This window comes from Amblyomma americanum, chromosome 4 (genome assembly GCF_052857255.1).
Source record: "Amblyomma americanum isolate KBUSLIRL-KWMA chromosome 4, ASM5285725v1, whole genome shotgun sequence".
Classification (NCBI taxonomy): Eukaryota; Metazoa; Arthropoda; class Arachnida; order Ixodida; family Ixodidae; genus Amblyomma; species Amblyomma americanum.
The window spans coordinates 111,918,945-111,936,263 of record NC_135500.1 but is presented as its reverse complement, the minus strand read 5'-3'; the positions used below and the strand labels follow the sequence as shown (position 1 = coordinate 111,936,263).

Here is a 17,319-nt window from a genome sequence, read left to right as displayed (position 1 = left end):
AACTGCACTGCGTATGCCCAGAAAATGAACCTTTGAAGACCACAGCTTGCGAAAAGAGTGCCAATTCATTTATTGCCTTTATTGGGCTCGCAGCGCTCACGGACGAAGTTTACCGTCATTTTCAGGAGAAATGTTGCATGCATCTGTGATCAGCGATTGGAATCTCAACGAAGATCAAAGTTTATAAAACAGCAGCACTGGAATTGTCTATTTAACATTAAGATATCTTTGCCTACAACGGCTATTCAATTCTGCTAGGTAAAAAGTTTTTCATGCCAAGGTTTACAACGAAGCACTCCGTTTGTGAAAATTAAAGACACTACAAAATACGATCCGTGTTCACGCTTTGTGACCCGCTGTGCACTGCCGGCGCTCCAGATTTCTTCAAAGTGGGAACAACTCTCGGCCCCGCCCCTCCAAAAGCTAAGACATTCATGTATAGTACAAACCCCACTTTACGGCCGACAAGCAAACGCCACTGGGCTAATTAAATGCTTCAAACGCAGTGTAGAGTTCTCACGTTAGTCAAATGGTTCAGCAGGAGCAAAGTTGCGACAATGGCTCCCACATTTACTGAGAGAGATTTTACTCGCACGTCTGCCACAACGCTTATTGCTTCAAACACATCTTCATGCATTGGTCTAGACACAAGAGAGCTCGTAGTGCTGTCTCCTCGCTAGCCTCCCCCGCCGTGATCTCTCTCCAGCAAAAAAAAAATTCAAAGGGAGTTTCGTTTTGTTGGCGGCATATACGATCAGTAGGTAATTCCCGCAATCTTGACACGGTCTGACGCTGGTGACGTTTTGTCCTTTTCCCCCTTTCTTTTCACTCGTCTATTTAGTGCCACTCTCCTCAGTACCCGTGGGGACGTTGGCACGAGTGAAGGCCGCTCTCTAACTTTAATGGCGCTTTTCTCTGGGGCGCTCACTTGCTGTGCGGCAGCTTTCCACATCGCCGAGTTATTCGGGCGCCTGGCGGCCAAAAGCCAAGCCGTGCAAGTGCTCTTGAAATCAAATTACACGCCCATCTTGGCGCCTTCCTGCGGGGCCTCCACGAGGTGAGAAACGTAGGAGGAGAATATGAACGGCGCGGGAGGGAAGATTTGGACTGTCAACGAGTGACAGCGCGCAGGCGACCGTGCGCCTGTAATGTCTTGGGGCAGGCTGGGGAGCTTCATCGCACCCGACAGGAAGAAAAGTAAAGGAATATAAAAAAAGAGCAGCTGCTGCTCGGTGAAGGGGAAAGTGTGGAGGGACGCTGTTGTGGTGTTCTGACACGACCCGGTGGAAACTGAAATTGGTGTGACGTATTCATGTGCCGTAGCGGCTTCGATTCATTCGTTCCTTCCTGTCCCCTCTTTTTCACTGAAATAATTGATAGAGACATCGCAGTGTCCTTTTTCGGAGCTAAATACAGCTGCACACAGTGAAATAAGTCGTAGTAACTACAATGAATATAGTTTTAAAAGCGATGAGCAAGAGCCAATTTAGTCAAGAAGCGTGTCACATAGAAAAAGAAACCGCATCGTGATGCCTGAACGGTAAATTTTGCATTGTGTACTCGCGAATTTCATTGGAAAGACGAATTGCTTTCTTAATTTGATTGTGAGCACTGCCTGTGAAACACACACGCGCCTTACGACCACTTGAAAACACAGCTGCTCATGCGGCCTAACCGTGCGGATCACTCAAGCATAAACGATGCTATGAGTGGCTCAATTCCGGTATTGAAAACTCATGAAATCGTTAATGTCGCCATTTTCAATAGGCTTTGCTTGTAGCCCTGTGTCTTTTTTTATTTGCCTGATCACACGCTAGCCAATTTTACTGAAAAAGATCACTATACTGTTACTAGTTTTACTGAAACCTTACCAGCTGCTTTTTATCTTTTACTAAAATAAAGTGTTATCAATAACATTGTTTACAATTTTCCATTAATTTAGCAATCATTGTTTCTCAAGGACACGCGCTTAGTTTATCGTAGACGATCAAAAAACTGGGCTAACGTTCCTCTAAACATACCTCGTTACCCATTTGGAACCTCATATTTCGTGCTTAAGCAAGCCATCAGTGAGAAACGCCTGGTTCTAGCAGGTAATCTGTGAGCACGAACAAAAGCAAAATTACTTGTGAGTGTTAACAGTCAACAGATGGCGTCCTAACGAGCACGTCAGGCATGCAAGCAGCTGCTAAAGCTCGAGCTAGCCTTGTTGTTATCCATGTATAAATAATGTAGGGTACACATGAAATTAGCTAATCGGAAAGGTCGTGTCGCAGGCTGCTTGCGCCCTTTGAATTGCTTCTCTGCATGGTGTCACTACATCACGTGCTCCATTGAAAGTGTGTCTTTGTTAGAAGCACCTTATTAAAAGTAACGAGCATTGAATCGCCGCAAGAAGGCGCCGCCGCATACGCTTCCTTCTTCTTGTCATCTAATAACGATGTTTTCCATTTTCACCGCAGGGTGGGCGCTGCATAGGACGTGGCCTTTGTGGTTATGGGGTCTCAGTGAACTCGTTCAAAATCTCTGCAGAAACTCTGCGCATGAGCCGGGCATGGATAATTAAAGAACATGAATTTGCTACGATATAAAAAAACACGCGGAAATCACCATGGTTTGTTTACGTTTAACGTGTGATTGTCAATTCCTATCCATGTTGTTTCCACAAGACGTCCGTACAATGTCTATGACGTGCAACGGAGTCCTTATGCATTCTGACTTTTTCGCACCCTCTACCGATATGGCCAGCCTAAACTCATAAGCTCCTTACGTTTTCTTTTTTGAGGCACAGAGAAAAACATGTGGAATTGTGGGAATGTTCCCTTGTAATGCACTACTAGGGGCTTTGGTTTGTTGTGTGCAGTAATCTTTATTCGAGATGATTGGGGAGAATGGCGCCAACGATGGATGATATCGGGACCAAATATAGATGCGACAAGCTGCAGAACAAACTCAGTCGAATTGCTCTAAAGACGCAACCATGCCTTCGACGCCGTGAGGGATGCCAATTACGAAAGAATTCAAGCTCTCCACGTGACTAGCACTCTTCTTTTGACCTTTTCACTTTTATGTCAACTCAGTATTTGTTAGAGAACCATTAGCACTAGTTAACTAAGGTTGTTATGTCTCCTCAATCGAGAGATAGTAAGTTGCCTGGAGTTTTTACGCATGTGCCAGTTTATCACTCGAAAATGATGCGACTGTTTCAGACTTGTTTTAACTCATAACTTAATACCAGTTAAGTTAACAAGGATAGAAAACTTTCCATTAGTGTTTTTATTCTGAAGACAGGATAACAGCTCCACACCGAAAACAACATTGAGAGGAAACGGACTCCTCCGCCCAATAACAGTAAAGGCTCGGAGGCGTTGGAGAGGAGCGTGCAGCGAATGACTCGCAGTCACACTGTAAAAAAGTGCGGTGCTTATTTCTATAGTTTAGGCATTTTCTTCGGCGGCGAAGCAAGGAGAATCTCACAACCAGTGAGATATTAGACGAAATATTTGCAGAAAAGTTAACTCTTTCACAAGAGCGGTCATAGCTGTCGGAAACAGGCTCACCACTTTTCAGTTGGGCAGAAGTCCTCGCTCCTGTTATTCAAAGCGCCGAGAAGGCACGTGGTCACAAAAAGGTGAAGCTGCCAGGGTAGAGTAGGTGAAATACGTTCGCTTCATCTTGCAGCACTTTAACACCATTGGTGAAAATGAAGACTGTAAACCTATCAGAAGGGCATCCGTCTTTCTAGCTTCAAGCTCTCAGCGGTTGGAGAGTGAGTGTCGGAAAAGCACGGCCAGAGTTAATTACTTGCAGCAGGCTCCTTGCATCACAGACCCCATGTTTGCGTTCTCGGGAAAGCAAGCTTATTGCGGCAGGCATGCTGCTCTCGCGCGCTCTTGTGTATCGCGTTACACGCCCCTAATTGGGAGAGGGGGCTGCCGGAGCACCGCCAGTCCCCCTCACCCCCCCCCCCCCCCCTCCGGCAACTCTAATGACGTCCCCCCTCGACGTGACGTCAAAGGTGCCACCTAGCTGCTTACTCAGGGCGTCAAACCGTCTGCGTTTTCTTCTGGAAGAGATTGGAGGGGCGGAAGTTGCTGCAAGAGCGAAATGTGGTTTCTCGCGGAAGTGGTCTGGCGCGCGCGGAAGGTATGGAGAAAGCGAGAATCAACGTCCGCTTCAACGTAAACGCCGCAGCTAGTTTTAACCCGTCCCGCCGCTCTTCCATGCACGTGTTCAGCTGCTATTTATACCTTTCTGTTGCTCTTATTGACTGCATGCTTCGAAATCACGTGAGCGTGAGAGTTGTGTTCAGTCGAAAGGAAGCTTCGGAGGAATGCGCTGAAAGTGAGCGGAAGATTTCGCTTGTGTCGGAGAAGAGTGAGTTGCGAGGGGTTTTGTACACCTAGTTGGCATCATTCAGGATTTGAGCCACTCTCGCCTTGGACTGCGCTTTCCGAAAGGCCACTCATCGTGATAGTTGCTCAAATGGGGCGAAACTGGCAGCAAAGCTCGAGAGGCCCTAGAAGTGATGACATCACTGCAATGACACCCTTGATGACCTGCGTGTAGTTACGACATCAAATATCTGGCGAAAGCAAGAAACCCGAAGGAAAAACATAAATTGAGGCATGATTAATCAAGCAGTGGTGCAAGTTCCTTCAAGAAACACACTTAACCAAGAAGGAATCACATTCGAGGACAAAAGGAGGCAAACGCTTTTAAGTTTGCCAAATTGCCGCAAGAAAATTTCTAAATATTTCGCCAAAAATGAAAACTGGAAGGAGAAAAATTTAATTAACGAAAAAGGCGAAGACTGAGGATATAATAAGAAATCAAAGGCCGCGTACAAAATAAGGCGCGACGCGGCCGGCTGGTCTCGTACATGAGCATATCCAAAGTGTTCTAAGACACGTCCACTTAGTGTGGCGTACAGAGGGTGTTTCAAAGTTTTATAGTGTTTTTAAAAATAGGTTTTTGGGTTAAAAGAGCACTTTTTCTGCATGAAACTTTCAGTCCTATAGTACACCGGAATAGCGAGACGTTCTAACCAACACGTTGGTTAACTATTAATAAATATTTAACGTTCTAACAATTACTGTTCGGCTCCATAATTTCTGAGAGGAGTTTGGCCCGCCGTAAGTTATATCCATATGAATTTTTAGACTTTCAAAAACGCAATTATTTTTGGCGCTGTGACCCAACAAATTTTTTCTACATTGCTCCAAAATACATGCGATATCAAGAAGCTTGAAGGCAAAGAAACCTACCCAGTGCACATAACTCGTCGAATTAGTCAAAATTTGTTGGGCCGCAGCACCGAGGGCAACCGCGTTTTCTAAATTCTGACAACTGATATAAATGTTACTTATGGTGGGCCACATTCCACTCAAAAATTAAGGAGCCCAACAGTAATAGTTAAAAGGTGAACTATTCAACATTAGTTACCAGCGTACTAGTTAGCACGCCTTAGCTGTATTCCGTTGTACTACACCACTGGCAATGCAATGCCGAAAAAATGCTCTTCTAACTAAAAAGCCTGTATTTATAAACTGTGTAAAGTCTTAGGAGAAAAAACCCTGTATATATGCCGATAATCACTGTGCCCATGAACTGGCCTCGGCTTTTATATTTTGGTGTATGGTTACTGCGACAGTCATCCTGATAAGCACTGTGCGCGCGGCCGCCCCACTGATACGAGTTGAGATATGCGCTATGCCTTCCTTTCCCTCACCCAGTTCTAAGATAAGTCATGTGACCGTTCTGGCTGTATATACTTCGGGACGGAACATTAAAAGGGGTCATTGCTTGGTCACCATCACGAGCGTCTGTCTGACTGGTCGGACAGTTACACGGCTAGAGAGGAATTAGTCTGAGCATGAATTTGTTGTGGTGGATGTGGTTAAACCTGTGAACTATTTGAGATCCGCATATCTTTGTATTTAATTCATTTACTCATTTATGTTAAACGTTGGATATGTATTATGGCATGCGGAGACTGTTTATGTGCAAATGACTGGATAAGGTCATCGCTATTTTTTCTTTGCGGCACTAAAGGTTTGTTTCATTGATAACTTTGCAATGCGTATACTGTATACAACAAGATAATGGTTTCTCGAATCCGACAAAAATGGTGAGCACGTTTCCAGTCCCATTGAAAGAAATAGCACAGTGGATCATTTACTATGTTTAGAAACAAGGTAACGAACGTTGCTTTGAGTTTCAGCTTGGCAAGCAGGTGTTTATTCTTCAATTCAAGAAAGCGAAACAATTATCATGTTTATTGAGCAAGCGTAATAGCATTGATTTTAGATACATTTCCACGTGCTTATATTTTATCAGCCATAAAAATGTTGGTCGTTTTACCCAACTAAACTAGCTGAAACCAGGAGCAAACGCATAAGCTAAGGTTTAACTAAGCGCAGGTGATAACTCACAAATGTAGCCCCGGGGAGAGCATCAGTTGCAAGATTGCCGAGCATAAGCTTGTGTTAAAGTGGCGTTCGTGTTACGTCATTAGGAACGGAAGTCTTTTCTTCTTCTGATCAAAAATCCTCAGATGCAGAGTGAGGTGCAGAAAAACTGCGCTAAAAGTGGCCAGGCAGTCATTCAGCGCCTTTATTTTTGTAGGAGATCACAATAACGTAATAAACGCTGCGCGCACGAAGATACTTAATTATCACCTGGGATCCCCGAACAATTATAAGCGCATCAATATTGGTTCAAAGCTTCCAGAGCTGTTTACGTAAGATCGCAGGAATACATGCTACTTTGAAAAAAAAAAGCACTTTTAAACATTTCATACCCACCGTATTAGAGATTAAGGGCTTTGTGAGCTTGGAGCCGATAATTACTTGCAGAACAAATGAATTCTGAGCTGAGAAAAGATATATTTTAAAAGAGCCTCTTTTATTCAAGTTCACAAAGAGGAAGTATACACATAACGGCATCCTAAACGAAAGGTTTTAATGCTCAGCGTGACGGAATTGCGCATCCTTTGCATTACCTCCTCGTAAAACGAATAGAAATATAACAAGAGTTATAATTCTTGCTGGAGGGAAAACATTTAAGCATAAAAAAGGGATGTTTGTTCGAAGTTATGTTCTTAAAACACTGCGCAACCTTATTACTCGGTACACGGTGAGAAACCTTCATTTGACTTCAGTTTTGGTTTTTTGTTTATCGGCGTGAGCAGTTTACAATAAATACATGCATATAGGGTCAGTGTCTGAAAGCGCACACACTGTCTGGCTTGTAACGAAAGTTGCTCCAAAATTTCTTAAACGAGCATATGGCAGTGTCAGCGTAAGCCAGGAGTTATCGACGAATAGTGAATAGCAACCCGACGTACTACCAGCAGTCCCCCTAAGTGAATTTGTGCATACAGAGACAGAATGGTCTGTCGAGGAGTTCTATCAAGGGAAATAAAGTTAAGTGAACAGTGGTTAAGCTTATATGATACAAATATTTTTTTTCCATAAAGAAAGTAGCTTCCGACCGAAGTTTCAACACTCTTGTGAAAAGGTTAATATTCTTTTAGGTAATCAAGCCTTCGATCACTGTAGTATAAGCTCTGCGCTGTTTACATCTATACTGAGAAACATTTTCCAAACCAAACGATCAGGCCCGCTAACTGAAGTAATTGTGGCTTGACTGCGCTGAGTGGATACAAAGAAGAAACGAGACAAAGACTGGACGTGGCGCAGCTATCAACTGAAAATTTATTTCACGGAGACAAGAATATTAACAGAAATGAGAGCCATCAATAAACATGCGCGTCACTTTTTAACAAATGCGTGATGTGTTTGCTAACCAACGCAATCTTCCAGAGTGATGTTGCTTTTGAAGGCGTGCTGACACAAGCTTCGCGGGCGTTGGCGATACAGCATGCCGGCACGTGGCCAGTACATCAGTTTTTCCCATATCACGCTTCCTTTTTTGGCACCTTACGCACATTTTGCAGTCATCTGCGAGAGTGCCAGGTGCGCTGGTGAGTCCCCAGGTTTCTTGTATGTTCCTGCATTCTAAACTTCAGACGGCGACCAGTTTGACCAACGTATCTGACACCACAGGACAAAGGAATGCGGTAGATAACTTCTATTTGACAAAGCACAAACGGATCTTTATGATGCCGATCTCATGAACGGCGACTGCCCAGCGTTTCAGCACGATTAACCTTTCCACCCATCCGCTTCAATTTTCCTGGAGCAGAGAAGGCAAAGTCAACGTTGTGCTTACAGGCAATCTTTTTGACGCTGTGCGAAGCCTTTTGCACATATAGGATGACGACTGAACTTTTTCTTTCCTGCGCATTGCTTCGCAAAGGAGGGCTCTTCCCTTTTCAAACATTCAGGTAGTCCTCTGCTACCGTTCTGATTACGTGTGCAGGAAAGCTGCTTTCCGTAAGCCTTGAAAACTCTCTGTCAATGCTCGATTGCACCTGGTGGTGGCAAGACTACTTCATCGCCTTAACAAGCACGCCTTTGCAATGCATCTTTTGACATCTTAGAATGTCATGACTCAAATTTCAGGATTCGCTTCGAGCTTCTAACCCTATCGACCAGCACGTGGGATTTTCCTCAACATTAATGCAGATGTCCAAGAATTGCAAGCAACCATCCTTTGGAAGCTCCGCTCAAAATGTCATGCGTTCGTGTGCAACTTCAAGCAACCTCACCACCACTTTCGCCTCGTTTGCGTGGCTCACTAGTCCGAGAATTAATAAATCGTCCATGTAGCGGAAGCGTTTGATTACCTCACGGCTTCTAACCTCTTGTTCCAACAGCCCATCCCTTACCGTCAAAACCAGATTTGAAATAACTCGCGCAATCCTTGATCCAATAGAAATAAATTTTCGTGGAGTGCACAACATACCATAAAGATAAAAATATAGGCTGCTCAAGTATACTAGAAGCAAGTCAAGGAATGGTGCCACTGAAGTCCCACATGGGTTTTGAAACAGGGCGGGACCATACATTTCTATTGCGGCTTCAACCAACCTCTCCGCAGCACTATGCGGAATGTTGTAATACATATGAGCGGCATCCATGGAAATGCATGTCAAAGGAGGCGCCTTGTTCAAGAAGACTACAATCTCGGCAAACTCTTTCAACTTGAGTCTTTGATCTTGTCAAAAGAAGCATTGCAAAGGCGTGCTTGTTACAAGCGATGAAGAAGTCCTGCCACCAACGGGTGCAATCGATCATTGACCGAGAGGTTTCCAGGCTTAAGGAAAGCGGCTTTCTTCCACACATCATCAGAACAGTAGCAGAAGGCAGCCTGAATGTTTTAGAAGGGACAAACCCTCCGTTGCGAAAGTGCGCACAGGAAAGAAACAGGCCAGTCGTCATCGCATATGTGCAGAAGGCTCCGCACAGCCTCAAAAAGATTGCCTCGAGATTCCATCTCTGGTCCGAGAAAATTGAAGTCGATGTGTGGGAAGGTTAATCGTCCTGAAACGCAGGGCAGTCGCCGTTCATAAGGTCGTCAGCATAAAGATATGTTTGTACGTTGCTGAACAGAAGTTATATACCGCATTTCGTTGTCTTGTGGTGCCAGCTACATTGGTGAAACTGGTCGCCGTCTGAATCTTATATTGCAGGAACATTCAAGAAACCTGGGCCTCATCAGCGTGTCTGGGGCTCTCGCAGATGACTGCAAAAGGTGCGTAAGGCTCCAAAAAAAGAATCGTGATATGGGAAAAACTGATGTACTGGCCACGTGCAAAGAGAGGGTCGGCAGTGAAATCATTGACGCATTCTGAATCGCCAACGCACGCGAAGCTTGTGTCAGCACGCCTTCAATAACGCTATCACAGAGGAAGATGGCGTTTGTTCGCAAACACATCACGCATTTGTTAAAAAGTGGCACCCATGCTCAGTGGTGGTTTTCATTTCCTTTAATATTCATGTTTCGGTTCAACAAAGTTTCAGTTGATAGTTGCGCCACCTGCAGTCTTTGTCACATTTCGACCTTACATCCCCTTTGCACAGTCAAGCCACAATGCAGTATCAACTAGGCTCTTATGGCGCCTAACTGAGCGACGTAATATCGTGCTAAGTTCACAGAGTTCCAAAGGTCCTAGTCAAGCTGACGATGATAGTTGGTGTTCTACAACGCACTTATCCCACGTGTCTTTTTTCCCAGCAATGTATTGCAAAGGCAAGATAATCGTTGGTCCTTAAGGGTAACGGGGTAGATACCAGGAGAAGGCAAGCGTAGCAGGGGACGGCAGAAAGTTAGATGGGCGGATATCAGTGTGGTTAAAACGAGTGTGACAAACATGTCATAGTGTTGTGTTCGTCAGATAGAGAAAAGTTATAAAAAGCGTAAAGTCCTGACTGCACTATTCGCTTTGGCAATGTTTTGGGCACAGAAGCACCGGTTAATAATTGCTGGGCCCGAAAGGTTACGGCTGGGTTGAAAATGTTGGGACATATTTGTGACAAATAACAACGAGGTAAATTAGATTAGTGATCGAGTGCGCTATTTTGAGATCTTATTCGCTCGTTGAACTGGTATCTGACCATTAAAAACTAACTTTATTTTATGAAAGAAATCTTTGGTAATGGAACTTTCAGGGACAAACTATATGTGCACAGAAATTTAATCCTGCGCGCTATATACGAGGCCTGAAATTAGGCGGAAAGCTTGTGTGCCTGTCAGAAACTAAGACGTGTGTGTGCTCAGAAAACCGCCGAACTGTTATTATGAATATTAGAATTCGATATTTCCCCACCCGCTAGCTTACTTTGATATATCCTTTCGAGCTCGTTTTCGGACAGTATGCTAACGAAGTCACCTATGAATCCTTAACGTACCATGACTGGTAGATCCGCTCTTCGGCTCATTTTTAAAAGGTTGAATGACAGGAGAACGCGGAAAATGAGCGCAAAATTTGTAACCGAAATAGTGTTCCCGGAAGTTGAGTTCGTTTATGAGGGTATCATTTTGTACAGTGATGGCCTCAGGCCTTACGAGTTAACATTACGGCGGAAGAAAAAAATGCTTAAATTGAAACTTCATTGCTGTGGGAAGGACATATCAGTGGCGCTTCCAAATTTTGGCGCGTTGATTTTTGTTAAAACACGCTAATTAGAGAATGCTATCCTGCGCCCAAAGGGGAGAAACTGAAGCATGCCGGCAAACGATTTCTTACAAGACCGCCGGTGATGGCACTGTTCACTAATTAAATTCGAGTATACGAGGAGTTTCACAAGCGTATCAATGAGCGAAACACCTGTAACCCTAAACTTTCTTCCCGAGTTCTCGATACGGTTCGCGTCTCATGGCCTCGAACGAAGCTAGCCCAGTGATTAACGTAACACCGGCTTCCTCCTTCGCTTCCTATCTAAGCAAACAACCGTCGCCGAGTGCACCATATCCCTCTCGGTACGAAAGTGTAACGTCGCGACGATGTGCACGAGAGAGCCCACAGCGGAGAAACCGGAGACAATTATTCGCGTCGTTTGCGATCTTCAAACAGTCAGACACCGGAGCGCGGGGAGGTCGCGAAATTAATGAGGCTTGGAATGCGGTTACGGCCAGCTCACTGCATATTAAGAATGCCTAGGGCGGGATGAAATGAACAGGCTGTTTGTAAGTGGTTTCACGATGAGTTGCTTGATGCGAGACCTGAAGTTCACAACTCGGAGGGGAACCTCTCGTCTCTGCGACCAGTGTAGTACCTGCTGTATTTATGAACCTTCGCAAGCAATCGGTATCGAATGATAGGCACGCTAAGGAACGCTGTAACTTAGAGGTTATAGCTGGTGCGGTGGGTAAGATTCGAGTCCTCTGCCCGTTCCCTGCCCGTCAATTTAATGAAGGGGTTCAGAACTGACTGAGTTTAAAAGCAGGACCGGGAGTGCTCATGACCTATATATGTCTATTCTAAAGCAAATAGGATCCTAAAAGAGAATTCTTACATCTCGTGGGCAAATGTACAAGTGCAAAAAAAGAAAAACTTCCGTGTTCAAAGGGTTTCGTTACGGGCCATGCCGTATGATTTGCTGTGCGTAATCAGAGCTTGTAATCTCTTGAAGGCGGGAAGAACGCTTGTGCTAATCCCCATTGAATTTAGGACATCCAATGATATCGAAAATCTAATATACTTCATAGAAGCAAAAAAAAACTCGGCTCTTTTCTTTCTACAAATCTGGACTGGTCTTTTATCATGTGCCCAAATAGATTTTTTTTCACTACTGATACAGTACATTTTCAAAGCTCTTTTTCGACCGACCCCCCAAAAAAATCTACCGTAATAACTATCAAGAAAAATCGCCTGAATGATTTGATGACATTCAAAAAAGATTGGAACCGTTCCATTCGGAACGAAGTTAGCCAAGAAGTAAAACATACAGTCTACCGTAAAATCTTCGACAATAAGGAACAAAATATTAAATGAGACATACGATAAAAATGACATGCCCAGCCTTGAGAAGGAAAACAAAAATGTTAGCAAGAGAACACTCCCGAGATCACGGTTTCATACGTGCAATGAAGAGGAAGTAGCTGAAATTGAGAGCGAATTTAATGCGCTGAATAGATTAATGGTACCAATTAAGGCATCGGAGAAGGCACCAAATGAACAATTGTTGTCGCGGGTGTCTAAGAACTAGGCAGAATGGAGAAGCTCGGGTTATGGCATTGCATGAGGTCGTCGCTGGAACAGCTGGACTACTTTCCGAAGGTGAAGGAATTGCTGTTTCCGCAGTGCACTTCAGTTCTGCAGCTACTGAAGTGACTTCTAGCTGGCTCACTTAAGCGCCGAAACAAGTGGGCCAATGAGGCTGCATGTAGAGATTTCACTCTACACGAGTCATGAGCATGATCCCACCCTCGCTCTGAGATGTGTGGCGCGAACGCGGCCACATGTACAAACACGTGCGCATATGGAATACAAAAAAAGAGACTTAATTCTGCTCACGCAAGAACACTGTATCGTACCAGCCGTGATTGTCCATACGGATCATCACAAAAAGGCGAATTAAACTGTTTACAGTGAGTAACAAAGTGATTTTCAGCGGAGGAACGACTTCGTGAAGCGTGCGAGATGACAAATAAAGATGGAGGAGAGGTAAGAACCGAAAAAAAGATCTAACATAAATCGGATTGTTTTCGGATGCACAGGAGGAGCAGCAGAAGTCTGAGTGCACGGCAAGTGGGCCTGCACTCTAAGAGCCCTGAATAAAAAGACAAGCGCACGCCGTTCGCGTCCCATGAATGCCAGGTTGCGCCACCCTGCGGAAATTACCATACTCTTCACGGGCGCCTCCACAATCGTGCGGGGTGGGTTAACGCCGAGGCGCGCAGAGGCGTTGCGTACCGCTCGTCGCGGAGGCAAGGAGGCGCCGTCACACTACGGCCCTCTACGAGCGGGCGACCGCCATTTCAATGCAAATTCGAAGCAATAGCTGGGTGGCTCAGTCTTACGTCCAGAAGCACTATTCATCCGTACCGCTTTGCACCTGCGCATCGTGTGCTCGAATACAGCCTGCAGAGCCAAGTCAACACAGATGAATGTAAAAATAAATGAATAATCGATGCAATCCACGGGAAAAAAATAAGGCGACAGCAGCTTGGCCCTTTGCGGCGGAAAACGAGCAGGATGGTGCGCGTGTGGTCGAATAAAGGGCGCAGCTCGCACCCGACTCAAAACACGGCAGCGCCGACCAGACTGCTTCAGCAGCAGCGGAGGCCAGGGCGGAACGCACCTGAGACCCCCGCTGAAGACAATCAAAGCGCAGATGAGGCGTAAACAACGGAAGACAAAAGCCGTCGAGATGGGACTCGGCGAGGAATACGGCACTCAGCTGTCGATCGGCGTCTGTCGTCGCCAGGCGGGACGCAACGGCAGCGCAGGTCCCGCAGGCAATCAATCGGCACGGCACAGGGCACAGCCGGACGTGGAACGCAATATATCTGCCCCTTCGTTGCGGTCGCCAGGTCGCCCACGTCGATGATGTGGCTGGACAGACGAAGCGACGAAAAAAGCAAACAAGGGCGGTGTCTGGGGGGTATCAACTCGCGTAGCTTGACGTGCACGGAAATAACATTAAGAATAATATTAAAGAAGAAAAAGGTCAGAATATCTGACGTGATGCCCAGTCCCGATGAATAGGGCTGCGCCAGCTGGCTACGAGGGGCTCACATAAAAAGAGGGAAAACATTTTGAAGGCAATTTAAGAAACAGCAGAAAAAGTAAAAAAAGTTCGCCCAGTAACTAGGTTTCATAGCGATGGTTAATTTCAAGACCCAAAAGCGGCCTCCAAATTGATCAGATATGGCGGCGATACGGAGGGCTGCTTGCGGTGCCCACTAAGGTATAATCGGCTTTTCTTTTGAAATTTCGCGATAGATTGAAGTTCGTTTGTCGACGGTAGCAACCTCGTTTCAGTCAGTCTTTCGGTTCTTAAGGGTGTTACGGAATAGAAGAGAAGCAAGGAAGGAATCGTCAGTAGTGTTTGATAAGTGTAGCTAGGCCGGCATCAATTCAGAGCAGCGGGAGGTCCACACCCGCTGTGGAGAGAATTTAAAATTAATGCCAGTGGTGATGAATACTCTTGTGCAGCGACTGAGTGGGGAAAAAAAAAAACTCAACTTTTTGCATTTCGCTCTGCAGGTACGTGATACCCAGCGGTTGACAATTTGCCGTGGTGCTTACCAGAAAAAAAAATTAAGTTTTAGAAGCTTGCAGCAACTGACGCTGGAGTTGTGCTTTTGCTTCTTTTTTGTGCAGAAAAATTTTTCAAACCACGCGCTACTTTAAAAATAGACTTGGAAAAGTTCATGTTGCCATGTATTTAGACATTGCCATGTCCTAATCACAAAGATGCAAGTTTCACTGAAAAAGATACTTTTTTAAATTAGAGACGCCAGAAAATATCTGTTACAGGAGCCACCATCACCGGACGATTTTGCTCATAAACTCTGCACGTTGACATATTTTTTGCGCGCGAATCCCGCAGTCCAGACTTCTTTCCTTTTCAGTTGACAGAGTGATCACGGGGTCTTTTTTTTCGTCTGAAGAAGCCACAAGTTTCAATGAAGTAAATTGCAGGCGCTGCATAGTTTTACATGAAAAGACGACGACCAAGGAAATATGTTCAACATAGTTAGGCGCACCGTGTTACGGCAGCACAGCACCATATCACCGTTTACGCCTTCTGTAAGGAAGACCTGCAATTGCAGAGACAGTCTTCGCACCCAACAACACAACAACACTCTTCGCACCCAAGATGTGCTGGTACCAAGCGATGTCTCTGAAGAAACAGCTCCCCGTATATCAATAGGCCCTTCTAGGCCAGGCCAATCACCTTTTTATATATACAGGCTGGGTGCTTTAATAAGAGCTGTGCTGTCATGGTCCTGCACGCGTTCGACTTCAGCGCGCAAAGTTTCCCTTCCCACGCTCTCTCTCTACTGCTGGCAGCGGAAAACCCGCGTAGTTACACTCAGTGGCCTTTCTATCTCGTTAGACAACGAACATCCATATAACAGCGCCCGTAGGATACATTTCTGAGGATAAACTAAGGATAGAAACGTATGAACCTGATGGCGAAGCACTTAAACAATGGAGCAAACAGACATGATGTCCCGTGCGCCGACCCTTCCCCGAGAAGATAGCGGCGCTGCAGGAACGGCGCATCGATTTCATGAAAATCGCCAATATTCCAAAGTGGAACATGAACTGAAGAAGTATATATCGTTTGATGATTTCAAAAGCGAGACGAAGTATGGGAATAAGAACAGCGGACAGTAATGGTGACGCCAAGAAAATGTTAAATGAGCGATGATACTCGAGCTGAATGCAAGAAATATTAAAGCTATACCTCTGACTATCCAGAAAATATGTGTAAAGAAAAGGTGTTAACTCTACTGCAAGTAACAACTGGCAGCTAAATTAGACCGCTAAAGTTGAAACCACAAATTGTCTCTTGTTTCATTAAACAATAAGTTCGTTATACTGGAATAGATAGATGCTGTCGAATGGATTAAGTTTTTAAGTGTGAGATTCCTTCAGGCATTGAGCGCACACTCTTACACTACCTATTTGAATTCCCCATCTTCACAGGTGGTGCCCCCCTCCCCCATCTCACTCATTTTTCCTTGGAGGCTGCGCTAAGGACCGCTCAGACTCCGGCAAGAAATCGCTAGTGTACTGGACCTTAAGTGAAGATTACACTCGTGGACTCCTGGAGACCAGTAGGAGACCCCCAGGCGGCCTTTGTTTGCCTAATAAAGTTGTTTTCATCCACTTGAAGGCAGAGGAATCGTTCAGCGATAAATTGTGAGAGGAAACGAGGTGTTTTTATAAATTTAGTAGCGTGGTCTAGTTCCACACCCTCTGGAAGTTCTCCTTCAATAATGAGTAACAGTAACACATTGTGAAGGACAGGGCATTGTTCATTCAGGGAATCATCACCCGCTTCTCAAGCAGGAGGTGCGGAATTTACTCCACACTCCCGCCGGTTACCCACAGGTAACACAATAAGCACAAGCTTTCCCATGGCGCTCGCTTATTGGGGTGAAATGCTTGAGAAATGGGTCTCTGACCACACCTTCAGTAAAGAAAATACTCTGTCCTATGGCGCTCTTTGGGGAAAAGTTGTCTTCGCCCCAATCAAAATAAATCCACATCATCATCTGATCAAGGGATTACGCAAACGTGTTCTCTGTACCCCCGTAACTCAAAAGAACGGCGAGAGCACTAAGAGACATTGCATCATCAGTGCCCTAACTATAATGAGGCTATTATTCAAGACTTTGTAGAGGCCACCTGATTTGCGTTTGACTTGCTCAACTGTACTAAGAGTGAAAAAAATCGAAAATAAATTTGTGGAACTGGTGAAGTCAGGTTCGCTCTTTCATGATAATGTAATTAGGTCGACAGCAGTGCGTAATTACTCTTAAAACGGCGTCACTACAAGACTCCATATACGCGTGCAGACTCCGTACAAAACAATACTGTGCGTACTTGGTGCGAGAAGGAAGGTTTATTTTGCTGTTCTTCAACCCGTGGCATCACTTAGCAGAAGCAGGATGGCTCTGCGAAGGTTACTGAAAAACTTTTTGTAGTTTTGAAGGTATTTCAAAAACGAACGTAATCTATTAGTGTTTACTTGTTTCTTGTTTCATCCCTAAGCATCGATCACATCGCTATTAAATTCTCCAGGCTAAGCGTTTCTCGCCCCAAAGTCAACAAGGTAAAGTAAACAAGCTTTTTCGAGAACCTTGACGCAGCCTCCTCATAAGTTTAGCAGCAGCAAGGATGCGATCTCACGCGTTCCAAATTGGAGGACGCGGCAATCATGAGGGAGA

General features: G+C 45.0%; 1 protein-coding gene across 5 annotated transcripts in view; it reads right to left on the bottom strand.

Annotated features, from left to right (window-relative positions):
* Positions 1 to 17,319, bottom strand: part of LOC144128214 (uncharacterized) — a 186,467-nt gene that overhangs the window by 109,587 nt on the left and 59,561 nt on the right. For 2 of the 5 annotated variants that reach the window (XM_077661442.1, XM_077661444.1), the window contains exon 1: positions 3,561 to 3,903. The exons of the other annotated variants lie outside the window; for them this stretch is intronic. The gene's annotated coding sequence lies outside the window, so the exon portion shown is untranslated. Of the gene's footprint in view, positions 1 to 3,560; positions 3,904 to 17,319 lie in introns of those variants that run through there. 5 annotated transcript variants of the gene reach the window in all.